We start from the raw sequence: 25,311 nt of genomic DNA on the forward strand, positions 1-25,311 counted from the left end.
GTCCCAAGCATATTGCAACAAATGGTGTATTTCTATCGCTGCTCGTTTAGTTTTTATTGCCGTTTCAAATATACCGGTCATTTTTGAAACACCCTGTATATGCATTTATGTCGATTTATAATTGGTTTGTTTTGTGAATATTATTTGTATTTATACGCTGGGTCTGACCTAGGTAAAACTATGCTATCGAACGAATACATCGATAGGTCGTGTGGAGAACCAGAGTGTTTAGGATCTTTGGTAGTGTTAACTCTGTCGCGTGGAGCGTGGGCAGAGGGGGAGTCTGGCTGGGGTGGTGCAGTGGAGCAGGTGCGTTGTGTGACGCTCCAGCGAGATGCCGCGCTTTCGGGGTTGGGCAACATGTAATTGGGCTCGACTTGCTATGATAGTTTCTGACACGGTGTCGCGGACGGGAAGCATTAGCTGGCGCACATCAAGAGCCCGTTTCGCCTGGTGACCGTGTCGAGAAGAAGGTGCGCCAACATCCAGCTTCTACAACAGCGACGGCCGACAATGAGTGACTGCCGCCACCTCCTCGATCGCCGGCTTCAAACCTTCTATCAACCAACAAGGAAGACTGGAAGCACGTAAAGTTTTAGAACTGTGTGGCAGACCTCAGCTTTTCAATCTCTTCCATTTTCATAACTAAATTACAGCAACGTAGCATGAACCTTTGTTGCTCATTGTCCCAATTGCATTACCAAGCAGGGTCCCTTCCTTTTCCGGAATGAACCCGAGTGTCGTTGAAATTCAAACGCCAGCATCATTCGATTTCACTGCTTTAATTTCAAAGTTCAGTTAAGGTATTCATAGCTGGCTACAATATTTAGATTACAGAAGCACAAATTAAGAGTGCGAGCTTTGTTACCGTATTTTAGCTTACTTGCGACTGCAGCTCAGCTTGGTATGTACTAAATTTTACTATTGTTAATTGTTCAGAATCATTTAATTCTAGTTCAAAGTTAAATCTCTTATTTCTAAATGGCGTAGATTCAAGTAGCTTTTGAAATGATTGTTGAGGTAGTCCAAGACTAACCGTATTTTACTGAATTTCGATGTGCTTCATAAAGAAAGCTCACTATTAACTTCAGTCACTAAATCAACTTTCGATTTTCTGGTTTTATTAATTCTTTTGCTAAATTAAGTCAGAGTGTAGCGAAATTTATTACTTCTGACAAACTTTCAGTTTTCACACTACACGTGTCAACCTTCAGTTGCCACGCTTCTAGTGCTAATTGTATGTGTAATAACCTTTCTTTTTTCAATTACTATAGTAATTGTCCTTAGGACTGGCGACCGTAATTTCCCCCAAATCTCAAATATCTAATTACCGCTAGTTAATTGTTAACATAAGGGCCACACATTTACTTTCTTTATTAACTTTACCCCTTTTCAAAATTAATTTCCACCAGTTTCATTTGCATTTTTCCTTTCATTTAGATGTAACCCTTTCCTCCCTCTTTACCGACAAATTGACTTCGGTGACGATTGCTTTTCCCAAATTTCCATTAGGTACACGGGGTTTGATTTTTCACTGTCATTAAGGTCGATAAGCGAGGGGGAGGTTACAAACTACAGCCTTACATTCACTGAAAATGATCACTGAAGATGGCATGCGAACTCAGCGTGGGAAGGTAAATTCAAGCCATAAAGATTTGATCTGTGTTTGAACCGCGCTATTCCCAGTTACATATGCAGTACAATAAGTTGAGGAACCTTGAAACTTCACTGAACATCAGGTTTAACAGTGAGAGTGGATGTGAAATTTCCGAATTGTTGTATCCGCCGTAGCAACGTAGATGATTAGTTTCATGTTTATTTGCAGGAGGCAACACAATCGTTTTTAACTCAAGTTACGTATTGACGCCCTAGCCAGTACATACGAACATTTCGTTTTAGTACATATGACGCAGCGGATGGTTGAGCCAAGATTGTATATCAATCACAATACCACAGTTAACGATGGTAAAATGTTCATAAAATTGTTGAGTGTTCAAATTAAGTCTACGCTACGCTAGATAATTTAACTACCAGCATTTTGAATGGAGAGTGTTCGTCAGTATTTCTTCTCCAAAATTTTCTAAATACTGACGGTACTGTTAGTATGAAGTATATAAGGGCTCCTCAGGCACTATAACGCTGCTTACACATTTCCACATCCATCCGTCTACGTGGTCTGCCTTTTTTCTACTTTGCCTTATTTCAACGGTACCGTCCACTGAAACAGAATCGTGTTTCGTCAAGGAGGCTCCAACATAAAGCAACTTCAATAAAAATCTTCTCAGGTGACCGATTTTGTTCTTATTAATGCTTTGTAGGATAAGCAAGAGGAAGTGTGATAAACGTCGAAGAGTCGTTTTATTTGTGATTACAGCTGTCAAAATGCGTTGCATATTCCAAACAAAAGCGCACAGATGTAATTTTATTAGCCGTAGAAAATCGCTTTTATAATTGTCTCATATGTTTAGGGCATTCTACCACGCGTGAAACCGACTCAGTTTTGACGAAGGTTGTGGAAGATTGCCGCCCGAATCAGTGGAACAGTCCATATCAGCAGCTCTTACAAACCTTTAAGTGACAAAAAGTTATTTACAGCATAACAATGAACTACATGTCAGTATACATTCCTTGGGACTAGCAGTAAATAAACCTGCTCAACTTTCTATTACGAGTTATGGGGTGGCAGATATTCATACAAATGAGTCATTAGAAAAACAATTGTATATGAAGTGTCAGGTGTTTCCCAGTGGTATACATATCTACCGGCGCTACTGAAAACCGTTAAGTGATTTGCTAACAATACCGTGATTTTAAACGTTGTTCTACATCTACATTTATACTCCGCAAGCCACCCAACGGTGTGTGGCGGAGGGCACTTTACGTGCCACTGTCATTACCTCCCTTACCTGTTCCAGTCGCGTATGGTTCGCGGGAAGAACGACTGCCGGAAAGCCTCCGTGCGCTCTCGAATCTCTCTAATTTTACATTCGTGATCTCCTCGGGAAGTATAAGTAGGGGGAAGCAATATATTCGATACCTCATCCAGAAACGCACCCTCTCGAAACCTGGATAGCAAGCTACACCGCGATGCAGAGCGCCTCTCTTGCAGAGTCTGCCACTTGAGTTTGCTAAACATCTCCGTAACGCTATCACGCTTACCAAATAACCCTGTGACGAAGCGCGCCGCTCTTCTTTGGATCTTCTGTATCTCCTCCGTCAACCCGATCTGGTACGGATCCCATACTGATGAGCAATACTCAAGTATAGGTCGAACGAGTGTTTTGTGAGCCACCTCCTCTGTTGATGGACTACATTTTCTAAGGACTCTCCCAATGAATCTCAACCTGGTACCCACCTTACCAACAATTAATTTTATGTGATCATTCCACTTCAAATCGTTCCGCACGCATACTCCCACATATTTTACAGAAGTAACTGCTACCAGTGTTTGTTCCGCTATCATATAATCATACGATAAAAGAACCTTCTTTCTACGTATTCGCAATAGATTACATTTGTCTATGTTAAGGGTCAGCTGCCACTCCTTCACTTCTTGCTGCAGATTCCCGTCATGTTTAGGTGTCAGCGCGCGGCTGTGACAAGTTGGACGGACTACCGCCACATCTGTGCCCATGCGGAACGTCCACAGACGTAATTCTGATATGATGACGCAGCTTTCTCCTCTCTGTCAGGACTGGACAACGCATTTCGAAGTTTCTAACCAAATGTTTGCCCAATTTCTTTAATGAAATAAATTTTGCCTGAAAAATATTATTCCGTCTTGCACGTCCCATTAATTTGAAACACTCGTGAAGGATGAAGTTACTCTAAAGACCGGTGTTTGTTTACGGCCCTGCTGGTACTAAAACATTTTGAGGACAGTATTCGGCTTTGCTGAAACTGGCATTATGTCTTTTGGTGGCAGCATTAACTTTTGCTTTCTTTCGTCTGTAGCCTCAAATTTTGAGAAAACCTTGAAGTGGCATTGAAATGCATTTGTATTTTAAAGATATTGAATTAAATTGTTTTCATCTTGCACCTGTTTTTATAAATACGTATTCCTGTGCGAAACAACCTCTATGTTCTTTTACAATAAACTTTAAAGTTCATTTGATAATCAAATATCATCCTTGCGGTGCAACAAAATATTTCAAGGTAGTAATGTACTCTGTTTCAGTTACCTTTTATACCGTGTGTCTCTCCTAAGAATCGTGAAGCGCACTTTATCTGGTATTTCAGCTGGTAATTGCAATTTTGTTTTTGCATTGTATAGCTACAGTCAGCCCAAACCATTACGATATGTCACCTCTTTCTTGCGACTGCTGTCGTGTACAGAAAGCGTCGGTTTGTTTCCCATTACAAAGAAAATTATTTTTGAAGCGGAATTTTACGTGCCCATTCGATAGACCGCTTCTAAATTAGTCTACTCCGATAGCCGGCGATGGTGGCCGAGCGGTTCAGGACGTTTCAGTCCGGAACCGCGTGACTGCTACGGTCGCAGGTTCGAATCCTGCCTCGGCCATGGATGTGTGTGATGTTCTTAGGTTAGTTAAGTTTAAGCAGTTCTAAGTTCTAGGAGATTGATGACCTCATATGTTAAGTCCCATAGTGTTCAGAGCCATTTGAACCATTTGAACCATCTACTCCGATGGGGACAATAAAACACGGGAAACAAATAACAATCCAGCAGCGACTCAGTAGCAGTGCGTGCTCGGAGGTAGCAGTCAGCGCCGACCATGCTATTTCCGTTTGTGCTGGAGTACTGGTTATGCTTCGAGTTTTGTTAACACACATCAATAAAAGAGATATCTCACTAGACTAATGTGGGGACAGCTCTATCGGACATGCACGTAAAATTTTGCTTCAGAAATCGGTTTCCTTTGTAATAGAAAACAAACCGACGCTTTCTGTTGACAATGGCAGTCACATGAATGATGTGGTGAGCGTTATTTGTTTGGCTGACTCTAGCTACACAACGGAAAAACGAAACTGCAGTTATCTGCCGAAACACCAGGGAAAATGCGCCGGAGTTGTCATAGGAGAGGGATGTCCTGCTTAGCAGAAGCATTTACTGCCTCGTTTCCGTGGTTGTCGCACTTACAAAATAACAGCTGTGGTAGGATAATCGTAAAATAAGCATACTAAATATGGATGACTGAAGATGTGTTAGAAATGTAAACTGCAGGATTCACGTACATCTTAATTTTAATTTAATATAAGGACCATGTTTTACCTTTACCTTTGTAACTTTATCTTTTAACTTTATCTTCTAACGTGCTTGCTCTCACTCGTTTATAATTCCTGTCATAGTAATGTTGTACATCAAATACTTGTGGAGGTTGCGCGCTGATGTGTGTGTCGTATATAATAATGTGTTTGTCATATGTGTGTTCCAGCTAAGGTGTGTAAGATAAAATTTTGCATGTTCAAATGGCTCTGAGCACTATGGGACTTAACATCTTAGGTCATCAGTCCCCTAGAACTTAGAACTACTTAAACCTAACTAACCTAAGGACATCACACAACACCCAGCCATCACGAGGCAGAGAAAATCCCTGACCACGCCGGGAATCGCACCCGGGAACCCGGGCGTGGGAAGCGAGAACGCTACCGCACGACCACGAGATGCGGGCCAATTTTGCATGTCTTTTAGTTGTTTCAACAGATATCAAGATGTTCAAAATCTGAACGAAATCTGTAACTATTACAAATACAAAGACGACGAAGTCCTGCAATAAATAGTTAGCGAATTTATTTCCACTTGACGTCCTGTCAGAATTCCAGTAACGTCCGTCCCTTATCATCGGACAAACATAAAAGCAAAATGCTGTAGCTGAGCGACCGACGAGTCATCACGGACCTTTCCAGACACCTGGCGTCACCATCAAATAGTAATAACAACGATTCTTAGGCACACTTTGCAGTGGTCTCAAGTGCGTACTCTACGCGAAAACTGAGCTAATTAGCAACTTAATAAACTGCATATTAAAAGCTTAATTTTAATCCGATATGAAGTAAGTAATACGTCTAATACGTCTAAATAATTGCTTCATTTATGCCACCCTCGCAGTCATCTACGCACCTAACATTTGTATTGTGTTCATTTTAAGAATAAACCTGATGAAAGCAATATGCCACGTATTCTTCCGCGTTTGCTTGCATCTAATTGGATTTCGATTCGCATGGAGTTGAAGGCAAGCTGTGACCAGTACAGTCTAGTACGATCATAAGGATACGTTTTATGCTGTGCGTTACGCGCACGTGGACTGAGCGACAATACGGCACAACAGCTCTACCGGCGCACGTAACTCTGACAGAACCGGCTAGCCAGTTGGTCCAACTAACCTGTTGTGATGTGAGCAGATGCAGTGAGACGTAAAAAGAGACGAATAGCTTCAATTTCACTCAACTTTTAAAGAGAATGAAATAATCCAGAATGAAATTTTCACTCTGCAGCGGAGTGTGCGCTGATATGAAACTTCCTGGAAGATTAAAACTGTGTGCCCGACCGAGATTGGAAATGATGTGTCGACAGAAGTGCCGACACAGTGTTATTTTGAGGGGGCCGATATGCACGCTATAAGCTCACGCAGAATATCGTGAAGTCTGAAACAGGACGTTCAATGAATGCTATAAAGAAAAGTACGTTGCTTTTGTAATACTTAACTTTAATCCATCCTTGTTGTATACATCGTTCTTGTTGAGACATGCTTTAGACGATAATTATCAATTGCTATGTAAGGCTAATGGCGCCTTGCTAGGTCGTAGCCATGGACTTAGCTGAAGGCTATTCTATCTGCTCGGCTAATGAGCGATGCTTCGTCAGTGTAGTCGCTAGCAATGTCGTCCGTACAACTGGGGCGAGTGCTCTTCCGTATCTCGAGACCTGCCTTGTGGTGGCGCTCGGTCTGCGATCACACAGTGGCGACACGCGGGTCCGACATGTACTAATGGACCGCGGCCGATTTAAAGCTACCACCTATCAAGTGTGGTGTCCGGCGGTGACACCACAGGAAACATCACTTAGGCTGTGGCTAAGCCATCTCTCCGCAATATCCTTCCTTTCAGGAGTGCTAGTTCTGCAAGGTTCGCAGGAGAGCTTCTGTAAAGTTTGGAAGGGAGGAGACGAGGTACTGGCAGAGGTAAAGCTGTGAGGACGGGGCGTGAGTCGTGCTTTTGGGTAGCTCAGATGGTAGAGCACTGGCCTGCGAATGGCAAAGTTCCCGAGTTCGAGTCTCGGACCGGCACACAGTTTTAATCTGCCAGGAAGTTTCAGAATGAAATAATATTCGGCAAAACTCTAGCACTACCACACGCATCTTAGGTGACCAGACGGAAACCATAAAATGATCTCGTTCTCACCTCATTTAGTATTCTAATTACAAAGAAGAGTGATGGAAATTCCAAACTTAAACACAGGGCAATTTTTCTGAGTGAGCTATGTGTGATGTAAAAGCGGATTTCACCGTACTGTTAAATACTGAAGCGATTGAAGGTATTAATCACAGTCAGTCGTCTGCTAATCTCATCGCTCCTCTCTTATCCAAATCCGGAAACTACATTTCAGTTCTGGAACAGTCATATGCCACATATTGATAAGGCGCCGCATTTTCTCCTCTTCTTGAATGACGTGCCGTTCTACATCCCCCCCCAGCGTTCGGCAGTGACATGTGAAAAAGCTGCGTTCCGGTACGCCTGGCAGGCGTGTTACTTCTCGTGACAAATCCCATAACTTGGTTCTATGCCAGTGGGTTCATATTGTAATGGTACAGTTGCAAATGCAAAAATGTAACACTTTTATGGTGTGAAAATGATGGTTTTCCATATTTTTACGACATGTATCACTCTGGCTCGTGTGAGGCTGCATCTGTAGTTATGAAACAATGGACGTAGTAGAAATAAATGAGTGTTGGGTTTTCTATTTTTGATTTAAAAAATTAAATTGTTATGTTTCCTCAATTTAAGCAACCATTATGAATAGTCTTTCATAAAATATCGATAATTAAAAATTTGTATTGGAAATGAAAACAAGAATTTAGAGTGCAATCTGTAATTAGAAACAAGAAGACGTGTGTTATTCATAAAAATGATGGTGAATTTTACAATTACGAGCTGTAGGTTTTTCAAACTGAACGCAGAAGAAAGGATGACTTTGGTGAGGCTTGAACCAGCCAACAAGGACACTTAGTTGAACCTATTACGCTATCGACTCCGCTATACTTCTTAAATTCATGTACGTGTCAGATGTATGTAATACAGTGGCTCGGAAAACTTCAGAGCCGATTGGTTCTATAATTTTACGAAAAACGTTAAGAACAACCTATTTCTCGGCACTTTTCAACAGTGTTCCACACGCTTGTTTCACTACGGAACAGGAAGCAGCCTCAGCCATTTTCATACTGTATATTAACAGCTCGACAATCAGAGCACAACAGTGCAAAGACTGTGACTGTACACGATTTTTCAAATAAAAACTACATAGCTAAAACGTGATTAAGAAAACTTTGATAACTATTAAAACGATGGAATATCTTAAAGTTTCATTTAACGTAACTTATTGGTAATGTATTTAATACGTCAGTAGTACCTACTTACTCCCCTGAGCGTAGCATCACCAGTGTACGTATACTACGGCTTCTGACCCATCATCGCGTTTGTTTTTGCACGCATCAGGTTTATTCTTATGATGAACGGCGTATAGCAGTAAAATTTTACCTTGTACTTTAACTTCTCTTTAATTTTCTACATGTCTTATCCAAACAGGCCTCTGACATTACGAGTGGCTCCCCTGCGCCCTTTGAAATACTCTCCTGTGTTCCTTTAGTTTTCTCTTTATATTGTGACAGTGTTTTGTCTGCAGAGGCAGCTGATGGTAAATTACTCGAGTACAGCCATCAGCAGGTATTAGTCCGCTGAGATGGAGTGACGTGGGACAGCATGGGGCATGCGTGGTATGTTTGAGCCTGAGCATACAGTGCGAGCGCAAACAGTGCTGTTTGCTGTACAAGCAGTGCCGTCTGTTGCCCGGTTTGCGTTCCGATGGACGGAGTGCGTTTGTGCCCCACCCTCTGTGCATATCTCATCATCCGGAATAGCTTTTAATCTGTCAGACGGTCACCGGTAAAGCAACCATATGAACTGAAAGTTCTTGAATTGATGAGGTAATGCATTAAATCTAGGGAAGCAAAGTATCTCCAATCAAGCAACGGCAAATCTTGGACATTTGTGGCCGAATGGATGTTTGCGGGTGATAAAAATGTTTACTATTTCGACAAAAATGTGGCAGAAACTCGAGAAATGCATAGTTGGACATAAATGCAGATACTGCAGGTTGCGCTGTTGTACTTGACTACGAAAGTCACATCTGGAGTGCTTTCAATACGTTCCGTGTGTCAGTCATTATCACAACAGCGTTCTGTATACTTGTGAGTGTATTATGTCGGACATAAGCGAGTTCGAATGCGAGCAACTTATTGATGCTCCTACGGTGGGTGCTTCCGTAACCAAGGTAGTAACAGTGTTTTGTGTTTCAAGCTGTTCCACATCGAAGATTTATACCATGTACGGTACAAGAAAAAAGAAAAAACATCACCCGCTAAGTCACAACGCGGAATCCTGTGATATTGACGGACGGTTATTAAAAGGAGTTTGGAGAAAAATAAGAGGACGACAGCGGCAAAAGACACTGCAGAACTGAATGTCTCTCTCGCGAACTCTGTCAGTACCGAAACAACACGAAGGGAAATACCGGAAGAGCTGCAATTCCAAAATCACTTATCAGTGATACAAACTGCCGTAACGGGAAAACTTGGCTTCGAAGCCATGAAACCTGGATTGTGGAGCAGTGGAAGAAAGTCACTTGACCGGACGAGTACTTTTTCACACATTTTCCAGCTTCTAGCAGAGTTTACATCCCAAGAGTGAAAGCTGGCGTGTAATCGATTATTATTTGGGAACCATATCGTGGTATTCCATGGGGCCCATGGCTACTCTGGAAGTTAGCATGACTGCCAATCCTTAAGTGACCACTTAGGTTAATTAGGTCTATCCCACGATGCAATGTTTGTTCCCCAATGGTGATACCGTGTTCCAAGAAGACAAGGACCCTTTTGATACAGCTAATATCGTCCGGAACTGGTTTTGTGAGCAAGAGGATGAATTTTCACATCTCTTCTGGTCGTCACAATGACCAGACCTCAATATTAGTGATCTTTGTGATCTACGTTGGAAAGAGTGGTGCGTTATCGCTATTGACATCCATTTTCTTTATCTGAACTTCCCAATATTTGCCTAAATAATGTTATATGATTCCCTTGATAACCATACAGGACGCGCCTTTATCCATTCCGAGACAACTGAAAGATTTTCTGAATATCAGCAGTTTTCCTACTCCGTATTGGACATGATAATGTGTTGCGTTTTTGTGTTTTAGTATTTTTGCCCAATTTCTTTACACTGGAAAGTTCCAAGACCAGGAACCTGCTGCGAAATGAAGAAGGTTTGTTCAAATGGCTCTAACCACTATGGGACTTAACATCTGAGGTTATCAGTCCCCTAGACTTAGAACTACTTAAAGCTAACTAACCTAAGGACATCACACACATCCATGTCCAAGGTAGGATTCGAACCAGCGACCGTAGCAGCAGTGCGATTCCGGACTAAAGCGCCTAGAACCGCTAGGCCACAAAGGCCGGCAATGAAGAAGGAACAACAGATAATTCAATGTTGGTGCAGGAACTGGCAGGTGCACCAACGCAACTATAAGCAACGTATTGTCCGTAAGTACACTGCTAAAACGATGACAATTCTATTACGCTTATGACGATAATCATTAGCAACGATATCAACAAATATAAGGGTATTCGTTCGGAGCGGTCGTGACCACATAAAAACAGATTTGAAACAAATTGCAGGCTGAAATTCATTGCAAGAACCCTAAGAAAATATAGTTCGACCCTGAGATTAGTTTAAAGCCACAGATTCTTAAGTATTGTTCGTCAGACCCGGACACTCACCACGAATGATTGAAGGGGCGTCCAGAAGAAGGCTTTTTTGTGTTCAACTTGGCGCATGTGCACAAATGTCCAACCATGCGACCATACACGTGCATTTATGCTTGCGTAATTTTCTGGAAATGGAGCCCGTGCGCAAACTGCATTGCTAGCGGCCTTCGGTGCGAATCTTTGCGCTAATTAGCAGACTACAGGCAGCTGGGGCCCACGTGTGTATGACACTGTAGTGTGTTGAGGTTGTGCTGTGAAGCCTTCTACGTGCACAAATGTATCTTGACTCCAAACGAAGCACACTAAAGTTCACAGATGATTGCTGAGTCGTGTGGAAGGCCGCTTCTGAAGATTCTTTGAATAAAAAGTTGAGGTGAGTTGCCCTGAGCCACAAGTATTAGAAAAAAATTCTTCGATCCTACTACTGTAAAGAATACCGTACCGTAAGAGTCGAAGTAGGAAAAATGGTTCAAATGGCTCTGAGCACTATGGGACTAGACTTCTGAGGTCATCAGTCCCCTAGAACTTAGAACTACTTAAACCTAACTAACCTAAGGACGACACACACATCCATGCCGAGGCAGGATTCGCACCTGCGACCGTAGCGGTAGAGCGGTTACAGACTGAAGCGCGTAGAACCACTCGGCCACTCCGGTCGGGTCGAAGTAGGAAAACAAAGAAGAATAAGCCATAAATTTATGAAAAATGTGGATGAAAACTGAACGAATATTCATGATATGTCGAGATAAAAGCACAAAAACTAAGGAGCCTGACATCCGAGTAAGAGAATTGATGGGGTATGTGCAGCTCCTCAACAAAGTGATAGAAACACAAATCAAGCACATCGACGATGCAATAAAGAGAAGATTGAAAAATGCTATCACCGTTCCATTGGATATTCGCCTCTATGAAATCCGCAAATTTTAAGTCCGTGAATATTAATCTACATATGATCTTTCACGATTAAAGTTGTGTAACCAAATAAAACACAAGTGAAGAAAGTTATTTAACCTTCGCGACTTAGAACCTTCCTTAAGTATGTCGCAATTCGAGAACTAATCACTGAAATGCTTTGCTTAGAAAAGCGGAATAAATAGTTCAAACAGCTACACTATGTGATCAAAAGTATCCGAATACATGGCTGAAAATGACTTACAAGTTAGTGGCGACTTCCTTTGGCAATGCTGGAATTCAATATGGTGTTGCCCCTAACTCAGTCTTGATGACAGCTTCCGCTCTCACAGGCAAACGTTCAATCAGGTACTGGAAGTTTCTTGGGAAATGGCACCTCATTCTTCACAGAGTGCTGCACTGATGAGAGGTATCGATGTCGTTTGGTGAGACCTGGCACGGAGTCGGCGTTCCAAAACATCCCAAAGGTATTCTGTAGGAATAAGGTCAGCACTCTGTGCTGGCCAGCCCATTACAGGGATGTTATTTTCGTGCAATCACTCCACCACAGGCCGTGCATTATGAACAGGTGCTCAATTGTGTTGAAAGATGCAATCGCCATCCCCAAATTGCTCTTCAACAGTGGGAAGCAAAGAGCTGATTAAAACATCAGCGTAGACCAGTGCTGTCATAGTGCCACGCAAAACAACAAGGGGTGCAAGCGCACTCCATGAAAAAAACGACCACACCATAACACCAGCGCCTCCGAATTTAACTATTGGTACTACACACGCTGGCAGATGACGTTCACCGGGCATTCGCCATACCCACACCGTGCCATCGGATCGCCATATTGTGTACCGTGATACGTCACTCCACACAACGTTTTTCCACCGTTCAATCATGCAATGTTTACGCTTCTTACACCAAGCGAGGCGTCATATGGAATTTACTAGGGTGATGTGAGGCTTATGAGCAGCCGCTGAACCATGAAATCCAAGTTTTCTCACCTCCCTCCTAACTGTCATAGAACTTGCAGTGCATCCTTATGCAGTTCGAATTCCTGTGTGATGGTCTGGATAGATGTCTGCCTATTACACGTTGCGACTATCTTCAACTGTCAGCGGTCTGTATCAGTCAACAGACGAGGTCGGCCTGTGCGCTTTTGTGCTGTACGTGTCCCTTCACTATCACATCGTAACAGTCGACCTAGGGACGTTTAGGAGTGTGGAAATCTCGCGTGCAGACGTGTGACACAAGTGACACCCACTCACCTTCACACGTTCGATGTCCGTGAGTTCCGCCCCATTCTGCTCTCCCACGAGTTCTAATGACTACTGAGGTCGCTGATGTGGAGTACCTGGCAGTAGGTGGCGGCACAATGTGCCTAATACGAAAAACGTATGTTTTTGGGGGTGTCTGAATCCTTTTGATCACATAGTGTATGTAAGTCGCGTGGTTACTAGCTACAGAAGTTCAATTGCCAGACTGCTGTTTCTCAGGCAGAAAATCCAAAATCTCGTCGTGACGTCCTTATGAAATTTGCAAAGAAAATGTTGCCAGCATATTGTATTTCTCGTACCTCAGCGTTTAGATACTTTTTGCACACTGTCGGCGTTTTGTTGCCTTTTTTCTGTCGCCTTTTCATCATAAGAAACGCAGTGCAAGCTCCCAAGCAAAAAAAAGAATTCATAGCAGACTCCGTGCGCAACAAGGCAACGTGTGGACACGAGAACGCCTATAGGTACAGTAGTTAATTCCACAAACTCTCCTGTATGCCCTTTTATTTCCGTGCGTTTGCCTTTGCGCACGACGGGAGAGACATCGTGTGGACATACCTTAAGGAAAGCAGGCGATGCTTTTCTTCATTTATTTGTCCTGTTAGGGCGAGAGCTTCACGAAGATGGTCAGTGACAGGCGCTACAAGAGGCGTTGTGAATCGCTAAGTTGTTTAGTGTTCCGAGGGCATACCTTCAAATGGTTCAAATGGCTCTGAGCACTATGGGACTCAACATCTTAGGTCATAAGTCCCCTAGAACTTAGAACTACTTAAACCTAACTAACCTAAGGACATCACACACACCCATGCCCAAGGCAGGATTCGAACCTGCGACCGTAGCAGTCCCGCGGTTCCGGACTGCAGCGCCAGAACCGCTAGACCACCGCGGCCGGCCCGGGCATACCTTCCAATGAGAGTCATGTAACATGTTACATTTTCCAATGAAGTCTTCCTGAAGGTGGCTTTTCCACGGATGTTTCGCGACTGAAACAGGAAAGGACGCAGATTGGAATAGTACCAGCATATCCACTACCAGTCACCGTAAAATGGCTTACCAAGTACATACACTGACGCAAATGGACAGCGTTACACTAGATAACACCAGATCGATACCACTGATCAAAAATTTTTTTCGAGATTCTTTTTATTGATCCTCAGTGTTTTTGATCTGGTGATTGCAACTCCGAAATCGGTTTTGGCCTCCGTAGTCTAGTTTTCATGTAATTGGAACTTTTCCATTCCAACCGCTTGCGGTTAGATTAATTTCTTATATGTCTGTGTTATGGACAGGGATATAATATTACCACATTCCAATTACATATGATGCAATTTCATCATGGCTACGGAGAGACTTCCTTGTAGTAATCATTCAGAGAGTTTCTGTTACATTTGCTGCTACTACACTCTTATTCGTCAAAGGCGCTATATAACTTCCTTTGTGAGGCAGACTTATAAAGCATACTTTGGACTTATTCTTGGCGACCAACGCAAAGTGTGGGCTCCACCTACTGTACGTCACGACTGTGAGGAAAAACTGCGTGAATGGACTATGACAAAGCGTAAGGATTTACCTTTTGAAATCACGATTTCCTGGCGAAAAATAGTGTATACACAAGCGACTGGTATTTTTGTATCGCTAACACGAAGGAAACTGGTACGAAAAACAGACATACCCCTAATATCCTCGCCGAAGTGGCCGTGCGGTTAAAGGCGCTGCAGTCTGGAACCGCAAGACTGCTACGGTCGCTGGTTCGAATCCTGCCTCGGACATGGATGTTTGTGATGTCCTTAGGTTAGTTAGGTTTAATTAGTTCTAAGTTCTAGGGGACTAATGACCTCAGCAGTTGAGTCCCATACTGCTCAGAGCCATTTGAATCTAATATCCTCAAAGTATGACAAAGATGAACATCAAGGAAAGGGATGTATGGGTGTCATCGTAGCGCTAATGGAAAATTTTGTTCGTAACAAAGCAGCTGCTAACTAGAAAGCTCATAGCTGTAATGTTGTCAGCATTTCAAATTCTGGCGTATAATATGAGTGTCAAACTCCATTTCCTATTCAGTCATCTTGATAAATTACCTGGCAGCTTAGGAGATTCAGTGACAGGCAAGACAAACGATTCCATGAGGACCTCGAGACTATCAACATATGACGACAGACTATTGTTGGAGTGTTAAACGAGATCTCTCTGAAGTTATTAAATGCGATCTCGCTGAGGTAGTCCACAAAAGGAGAAGCTTGAAACGAAATTTTCTGCCTCGACAGAAAGTGCTAGTTCCAAGTAATTTTTATAAAATTTTAGCCTACTTCACTACAGTATGTACATCTGAATAGAGTTAGAATTTGATTCTATTTCATTTGTATTTAATTTAATTTGTATTACCAGAAACTTAAATATTTATCCACTTTAATTATGATTTAATGATAAAAACATGAAATATTGACATTTTGCGATTGCAAAAGGACTGTTTGTTTCAGAAGGTAAACGATCTCAGATCTGAAATCAGCATCCTCAAATTCTGTAACAACAACTACTGACAGAAATGCAACAAAAATGTTGTTGACCTGTATATTTATCAAGGCTTGTCGAAATAATCACCACATAAAGGGGATAAAAGGGATTTAATAATTAAAATTTCATTCCATTCAGAAATGATTTCCACCTCAAAATAAATACAATGTTTAAGTCCCACAGGCATGAATACATTCTTGTGTTTTTGTTATGCCAAGAAAGGAAACAAACCTCGAACGTTATCTTGAGGAATTTCTTGCCACGCCTGCAACATATGGCGGCTGGAGTCTGGTATGACATAATAAACTTTCCAGTCGATTCACGGACGCCCTGCGTGTGACAATAAAGAAGGCCGACAGCCACACATTCTTCAAGGCGCTTGTGGTGCCCACTATAGTACAAACTCTTCAAGCATACTGCTGGAAAATGCCAATTGGCATCCTGCTCTTGACATATTACGACAACAGATTTACTATTCTTGTCACATACTGGCGAGCACTCAGCTCCCCTTCTACAGATCAGTCTGTTATTCAGTAACACCCCGACGCCAATATCGCAGGAGTTAAGAGGTACGGGCCTTGAGAATAGCTACTGCCTGTGACCTGTCACTCGACTGTCAAAGAACGCTCTGGCGTCGGTCTCACTACCGCAAACAGAAGTGACGCTCATAACTGAGTGCCACTGAATGTCAGTCTCCTCACCGTCCAAGAACTGTGGTCTGTTTCTATGGTGCGAGTGGTAAACGACGCATCACATCTTGAGATCTCAACTCAACCAACAGTTGAAACCCAAAGTTTCGTGGAGATTCGAAGTAATACTTTAAAATTCCCGCCGGTGAATAGGTTCTACCTTTATGTTGCAAATATGGTTCAGAATCTTTCACAATCCTGTCTACTAACGTGCTACCTCTCCATTTTTTCGCTGATGTAAAAATTTTTGAGGCCTGTCGCAGCGTTGACTGAAAAAGAAAAACAATATTAAGTTGGCCACTAATTTGGTGAATTTAGTTGTAATCAGCAAAAACCAAGAACACCGTCATGGATCGCTATTATATTACTTCATTGATAACCAGGTTCTTTCCCCGTCCGACAATATCGGAAGATCGTAAATCATACCAGACGACAAAGTGACACGACAAACATGCTGCTACACCGTACAACTCAGAAATAAGCAGCACCTACTTTTAAAAAAATGTTCAGTCTCGTTTAGAAGAATTTAATTAATTATTATCTTCATTTAAGTCCGGTTAACACCTATGTGCTAGTGCGCGCGACTACAGTTTCTCCTATTTGGTGGCAACAGTCCCAGAAGTTGGTGGTCGTTCTACAGAGCTATAGCGACAGCATGGAGAGGTCGTTGAGCACTTATGCGCTCCAGGTGTTCCATAAACGTTCCCTAAACGCGAGACTCGACATAGTTTTGACGATCAGAAGTTTATTACAATTCACAAGTTTAGAGACTTCGAGAGCTAACAGCGGGAACTAAAGAGAATTACGACTGGTTTTACGGTCCTCCCGAGTTCTAGGAATCCACTCACCCTCACCCTCTTTAATACTTCCTGAGCGCTGAGAAATGCTCTGTTATTGCCAATAAGCCACTCTTTGAAACAGAATAAAAGTTCCGCATTAATTCAGAATACCCTTCTCCAGGTGCCTAGTAATAAAGTTTTATATTTAAATAATAGAAACTCCTTTACCATGGGTCAAGACAAACAGGCACTAATTAATCTTCATATCAAAATATATACGCGTGAAACTAAATCTATTATTTACCACAATAATTAAAATATATGGTCAACTAATACTCAGCAAAACAATTGTCTCTACATGCACAGTTGTGCGACGGTGTCTTTAACAGTTTCGACAACGATCTCGCATTTCAGTGTTAAAAATATATGCAAATGATAGTAAAAATCCGATATCATTTTTAAAACATATGCAAGTATATTTGATGTCATGTTTTAAAGACATGATTGCCTTAGGTTCCCTGTGTCATCATTCATATGTGTTGGCAATATTAGCAGAGATAACGACTGATCTGGAAAGTAAACTGACGTACTGTTCTCGTCTACTTCTCACCTTCCGGTCTAACTGAGATGAATCAAAACAAAAAATATTACTACAGCTCCCGTGAATATTCCAGAGGAATACATACAACTACCCATTCAATAGTTTCTGTGAGATCCAAGCACAGATGAACAGAGAGCTTGATGGGCAGAGAAGATTTTCGAAATCTGAATTGATACATTTTGTTGTATGAGTAGATGCACTAAAAGCTTCACTTCTGATCAAAATATGTAATGTACGGACCTATCACTTTGATAGTTTCATTACGTACGGAGATGTACAGGGGAACAAAAACGTAAGCGACAAACTTTTATAGGTGGTGGTGCTGGTGGTATGGACAAAAAAAAATCTGGTAAACGTGGACTCCAAAATACAAACATTAGGAGCCATGACCATTTCTTCATCTTCTTTTCTGTGAAACATATCTATTGAAGAAGTCTCTTAGCTCTTAAGGTATGTACTTTAGAGCCCACGTTTACATGACCATTTTTCTTCTTTTGGTCCTTACTACTATCTCGGAAACCTTGTAACCGGAGAACTTGTTCACCCCGTATAATGTAGATTTTACTAATTTTTTTCCACATCTGGTCAAGGTCGTGTAACTTAAATAATTTCTCAGACGTTGCTGCAGCTGTAACAAGGCTGTGCTACTTTTCGCCTTCGTGCCCTGTGTGGCAGCCATTTATCCGTGAATACATCTTCTAGTACCTTCTACAGTATCTGTAGCTTTTATGGCACATATTGCACTTTTCATCTAATTAACATATCTGCTTTTATATCTGCATACACGTTTACATCTATACTCTGCGATTAACCGTAAAGTGCGGCAAAAGATAATATCCGTTGATCCTAAGCAGTGGTTCCATTCTCAGATGGAACGTGTGAAGGACAGCTTCGTGTGTGTATCTCTATGTGAGCTATTGTGAAGCTGCTCGTGATATTGTCTTCACAATACCTACAGGCTAGATGTGTACGGAGCTGAAGAGTACTCGTAGATTCAAGTTCGACGACTTATTGTTGGACTTTTGTAATCCGGTTTTTGTCAGCTATTCTCTGTCTTTGTTAGAGCGATCCCCAACAGCCATTTAAGTAGTTCTGTGACACAATCTCTCCAGCCAAACAAACCTCTGACTTTCGTCATATGAAAATTTTTATAATATTAAAGAACGCTGATAGTGTGACGTGATACGGTTCTTTCACACTTTAATGGGACTCTGTGCAAAATAAGGATGAAAGTAACATCGCATGATGTGTCACTGGTAAATAACATAGCTCTGAAATATCGACAATACATGGAAAGCACTGCTGTAGTATAGGACGGTACAGTGCAGAACGGTACAGTACAGTAAAAAAGGTAATACAAGGAAATAAGCAACGAGACGCTCAGAGATGACAGTTACATTCAACGGTCACAGTTACATTCAAGTCACCGCGATTTATAGCGGCCGCCTAGACATTAAAAAGAAGGGACATAGTTTTTAATAGGGAGCTGATCCCCAAAGATGGTAATGCATGATCTGCTACGTGCTCAGATGCTGGTCACAATGCTGGTAAGGATGTTCGTGGTAAGGCGTTCCATTCCTCGATCACCACGGCTGACAACTGGTGGAGTTAATGGTGCATGTGGAGATGCCGCAGTTCGGCTCTCCAATGCACCTCACATGTGGTCGACCGAATTTAAATCGGGTTAACTCACAGAATGTCTTTTTGTTCCAAGAGCGCCTCCACCAGTTTTCTTCGATGCGGTCTCGTATTGTCATCCACGCAAATTAGGTCAGGGTCAAATGTGCATGGGGGAGGAGTACGGTGTCACAATAACATTAAGCAGTTACAGCATCGTGATCAATTTGGAGATCAGTACGATCAGGCAACATTGTGTCTCCTCTTAAAGTAACATCTAGAACACGAAAATGATCGTGGTCAATGATGCTGGATGTACCCTCACATGGTGAGTCGTGCTAACATGTAATGTACAGAGGAACTTCCTTTCCTAGGTTTTGCACACCAGTGTATTTCAGTATGTGCTGTATTAATGTTTTGAATGCAATACTGTGCACTACTTTTTGGAACGAAATTCCCAACATCACACTATCCTGCCAATGAATTCCAGCAAGTCATACACATACCAAGTTGCTACCCTCTGTAAAGGGTGTAGTGGGTGTTCTCTGGTAGAGAGTGGAGGGTATGACAGAGTTGTCGGTACTAGACTTTCTTTATGTCCCAACAATGTTTAAAGCAAGCTCATCCTCTCAGCTGGCGGGTGTTGGGGAGGCAGGCGATGTTCTCATCATTAGTGCTCAAAGCAGTGTGATGATGCACTGTGGCTGAGTAGTTTTCTAGGGCTGTTTCTAAAACATTATATTCCTATCATTGATAAGGCAAGGGGAGAGTCAGGTTGCACACGCAGTGTCAGGTTACACACTTGGATTTCTTGATGAAATCCACTCCCCTTCCTCCCATCCTGGGAAACCACTGGGAATTGAATGCGTTTACCCACGAGTCCAAGTGTGTAACCCGACACTGGATGTGTATCTCGATATTACTACTGGTCCTTGATAGTTATTTGACTGTTCTACTTCTTGCTCAGCACAACGACATAGGGATCTTGAAACATTTGCAAACTCAGACTGCCGGCTGTGCTGTCTCAGCTATGGTGCTAAGTAGCATGGCCAGGACTGTCTGTAGGTGAAGGTAGCTAGTGGGAGGCATCTGGTGCTTGTGGGCACCCAGTGGCTCTGTGCGTAGGAAGGCCCACCAATGCAGTAGCTGGAGCACTTGGCAAGTGGCCCTGTCACTGTAATAGTGGAGTGTTCGCGACCCCACCACAGGATCCAACACTGCAGTGGACACTGACTTGATAACTCGTCGATTTGATGACCAGTCTGGTCAGACAGACAGTGCTGACACGTGCCAGAGCGGGTTGGTTGTGGTGTGCCTGTTGCCGATGTCAAGTGGACTGTATGCCGAAGTATCACTGGTTTCGGGGAGCAGCTTGTCACCGAACTACTAGTGGACTGTGGCACCTAAGAGGGTGCCGTGACATATGCTGCGCCTGCACATCACTGAAAGTGGCTGGCAGTGTTAACGAACTCTCTTGCGTTAGGCTCACACCATAGCATCTCCCAGCAGATGTTATTTATCAACAGTGTAGTCACAAGTTAGTATATCTTATGATTTCGTAAAGTGCAGAACTTCATATTTTTCTAAATTAAGAATTAATACCATTCTAAGACTTACTGAAATTTTTGTAAAATGAATCTTCCACGAAGAAATTAGAATCTGAAAATATCCTGAGACTATATCTATTACTATTCACTAATTACACTACTGGCCATTAAAACTGGTACACCAAGAAGAAATGCAGAAGATAAATGGGTATTCATTGGACAAATATATTATACTAGAACTGACATATGATTTCATTTTCACGCAATTTGGGTGCATAGATCCTGAGAAATCGCCGGCTTGGTGGCGAAGCGGTTCTAGGCGCTACAGTCTGGAACGGCGCGACCGCTACGGTTGCCTCGGGCATTGATGTGTAGGATGTCCTTAGGTTAGTTAGGTTTAAGTAGTTCTACGTTCTAGGGGACTGATCACCTCAGAAGTCCCATAGTGCTCAGAGCCATTTGAACCAGTTGAGCCAGTTGAGCCTGAGAAATCAGTACCCAAACAACCACCTCTAGCCGTAATAACGGCCTTGATACGCCTGGGCATTGAGTCAAACAGAGCTTGGATGACGTGTACAGGTATAGCTGCCCATGCAGCTTCAACACGGTACCACAGTCCATTAAGAGTAGTGATTGGCGTATTGTGACGTGCCGGTTGCTCGGCAGCCATTGACCAGACGTTTTCAATTGGTGAGAGATCTGGAGAATGTGCTGGCCATGGCAGCAGTCGAACCTTTCCTGTATCCAGAAAGGCCCGTGGAGGACCTGCAACATACGGTCGTGCATTATCTTGCTGAAATGTAGGGTTTCGCAGGGATCGAATGAAGGGTACAGCCACGGGTCGTAACACATCTAAAATGTAACGTCCATTGTTCAAAGTGCCGTCAATGCGAACAAGAGGTGACCGAGACGTGTAACCAATGGCACCCCATACCATCACGCTTGGTGATACGCCAGTATGGCGATGACGAATACTCGCTCCCAATGTGCATTCACCGAGATGTCGCCAAACACGGATGCGACCATCATGATGCTGTAAACAGAAACTGGATTCATCCGAAAAAATGACGTTTCGCCATTCGTGCGCCCAGGTTCGTCGCTGAGTACGCCATCGCAGGCACTCCTGTGTCAAATGCAGTGTCAAGGGTAACCGCAGCCATGGTCACCGAGCCGACAGTCCATGCTGCTGCAAACGTCGTCGAACTGTTCGTCCAGATGGTTGGTGTCTTGCAAACGTCCCCATCTCAGGGATCGAGACGTGGCTACACGATCCGTTACAGCCATGCGCATAAGATGCCTGTCATCTTGACTGCTAGTGATACGAGGCCGTTGGCGTCCAGCTCGGCGTTCCGTATTACCCTCCTGAACCCACCGCTTCCATATTCTGCTAACAGTCATTGTATGTCGACCAACGCGAGCAGCAATGTCGCGATACGATAAACCGCAATCGCGATAAGCTACAATCCAACCTTTATCAAAGTCGGCAACGTGATGGTACGCATTTCTCTTCCTTACACGACGCCTCACAACAACGTTTCACCAGGGAACGCTGGCCAACTGCTGTTTGTGTATGAGAGATCGGTTGGAAACTTTCGTCGTGTCAGCACGTTGTAGGTGTCGCCACAGGCGCCAACGTTGTGTGAATGCCCTGGAAAGCTATTCATTTGCATATCACAGCATATTCTTCATGTCGGATAAATTTCGCGTCTGTAGCACGTCATCATCTTCTTTGTGTAGCAATTGTAATGGCCAGCAGTGTACTAAAACTTAAAATGAACAATACTTGATCTTTTACGCTTCTGAGGACACAACAGATATTCTCATCTCTGTAGATGACTGCTTACCCTATTTTATCAAACCACTTGGAAATGTATTCTAATATCACACATGAAAATACTTTCTTTGTGTGTTTGCCAGTCTGTTTCATACCTCATGATGCATTGCTAATAGGTAAACGTAAGTAGCCTATAGCTGAGGCCAGAGTGATAGTACTGTCCCAGCAGAATAACAGTCTGGAAAGGCAAAACCGGTAAAACCCTCTAACGGCCCCCGCTTTCCTACGCACAAGGCTAAAACGAGGAAATAAAAGGACATCAAAACGCTGCAGTCGTTCCTGTACTCATAGATATCTCATTTTGAAAGCATGAATTCTGTTTCAAAACATAGAATTTTTTGGACTTCTTATTGTTTCCGTTGAGCGGATGATATTATTCCATCATTACAGCTAAAGATGTGCGATACGGGAAGGTACATCTGTCGATGAGCTATGCTGTCGTACGAGCAGATACATGTGACTCTTCTCTTTCAAATTAGTGGAAAGCTTTCCCTATTTGGCGAGTCTGTGGCCATTTATGGGCAAGTTTCAGGACAATCCTTTCACATATAACTTAGAAAAACCAGCAACTTAGAAAAACTAGCAAATACACCGCCAGTTCGTCTGTCCAAAACTGCGGAATAAGTTCGAGAAGAAGCATTACAGTTTGGAAGCAGTTACGTGAAAAACAACCAGCATTAGGTACAAAGTGCAGTAGACGTGCACATCTCCGCGATATGTATCAGCCATAAACTGGTTGCTGTGACAATAGTAATAAATAAAAAAACGTGTACTATGTAAAGCCTCTATTTAATTAAGGCAGCAACTGGGCACTGGACGTCGTGCCGGCAGTCGTTGTGAGATTGATAAGCTGGACTTTGTACAAATGTCATGTTTATTAACATTTCCGTCTGGATACAATGCGGCTGCGGCAGCCCGCTTAACATCTAAATCGAAAGTTCCTGACGAAGGTGTTCAAGTGACTAGGAACGACTCATTACACTGTTTCGGTAGTCGAGAAAATCAAGTAACCGAAGGAGTGGGAGAGGGGCGAGGGGGAGGAGCGAGATAGAATAATAAGACTCCATCACTAGTTCATAGTAGAAAGGCTTGTAACTCAGTTTGATTAGACATATTGCAGTATACGAGGGTTGGGATTTAACAGTGGCAACTATTTATTTACAAATCGTAGAAAAACATACGTTTTTCAAAGTTTTATTGACAAGTAGTCGCCAGCATTGTGTATAACCTGTTGCCAGCGATGTGGAAATCGTAGGATAATCTTAGGAGTGCCATTTGTGTTGACAGTTTGAGCGGCGCGGTCTATTGCCCATCGAATTTCTAGCAGTTCTGAAGCGAATGCCGTGAAGTGTTTCCTTCAGTTTAGAAATCGAGTTGAACTCTGGAGGGCTTAAGTCAGGGGATTACAGTAGGTGGTATAGCACCTAGCAGCCCCATCAGTCAAACAAATCAGTAACACCCTGCACTGCACGTGCTTGAGCATTGTCCTGCAAAATGATGGTCAGCTCCTGCAGAAAGTGTCATCGCTTCTGTCTCTATGCTGTTCATTTTTGGTACACAACCTACGACCAGCTTAGAGACAAAAGCGATGACACTTTCTGCAGGAGCTGACCATCATTTTGCAGGACAATGCTCAAGCATGTGCAGTGCAGGATGTTACTGATTTGTATGGCTGATGGGGCTGCTAAATGCTATCCCACCTACTGCACTCCCCTGACTTAAGCCCTTGTGAGTTCAACTCGATTTCTAAACTGAAGGAAACTCTTCATGGAATTCGCTTCGGAACTGCTACTAATTCGTCGGGCAATAGAACGCATCGCTCAAACTGCCAACGCAACTGGCACTGCTAAGAGTATCCTACGACTTTCACATCGCTGGCAACGGGTTATACACAATGCTGGTGACTACTTTGAGGATCAGTAAAATTTTGAAAAACGTATCTATTTTGTAAGAGCTGTAAATAAATAGTTGCGACTGTTAACGTTCCAACCGTCGTAGATTGTGGAACTGCAAGTATTGTGAATGGCCGTACGGTCATCTCTGGGTGGGTCGTCAAGTCCAGCTAAATGAAAACTTCAAACGCTTTCGCTGATGGATTTTTATTCACCGAATTTGTTTATGCCTTTATTTGAGTGTTTGTAACCACTGACCGTCAGTAGAAGAGCAGGTATACTGTACGAGATTCAATCCTCGTCCTCCAGTTATATTCCATTGGTGCTTTTACGTTTTAGTTTACATATTAGTTGGTATTGGAACATGGGTTTTAATAATTTTAAGATGATGTACAATGCCTCTTTTATGCGGCCTCCCAGTTCAGATTCTTATAAATTTTTATGACCTCTCCAATGACTGTAGGAAATCAGCGATGAAGCATGCAAAATTTCTTTGAAATTTCGTATATCTACCATTAACACAACATGTTAAGAGTCCCAGACCGTGAACAATATTCCGTAATCACTAGAAAGATGATTTTGTAAGGCTCTTACTTTGTGCGAGATTTAACTTTTCTTAGAATGCCTCCAATGAATCCGTCTGGCACCTGTCGTTCTCGAACTAGAT

The sequence above is a fragment of the Schistocerca serialis genome, chromosome 5 (assembly GCF_023864345.2).
Source record: "Schistocerca serialis cubense isolate TAMUIC-IGC-003099 chromosome 5, iqSchSeri2.2, whole genome shotgun sequence".
Lineage (NCBI taxonomy): Eukaryota > Metazoa > Arthropoda > Insecta > Orthoptera > Acrididae > Schistocerca > Schistocerca serialis.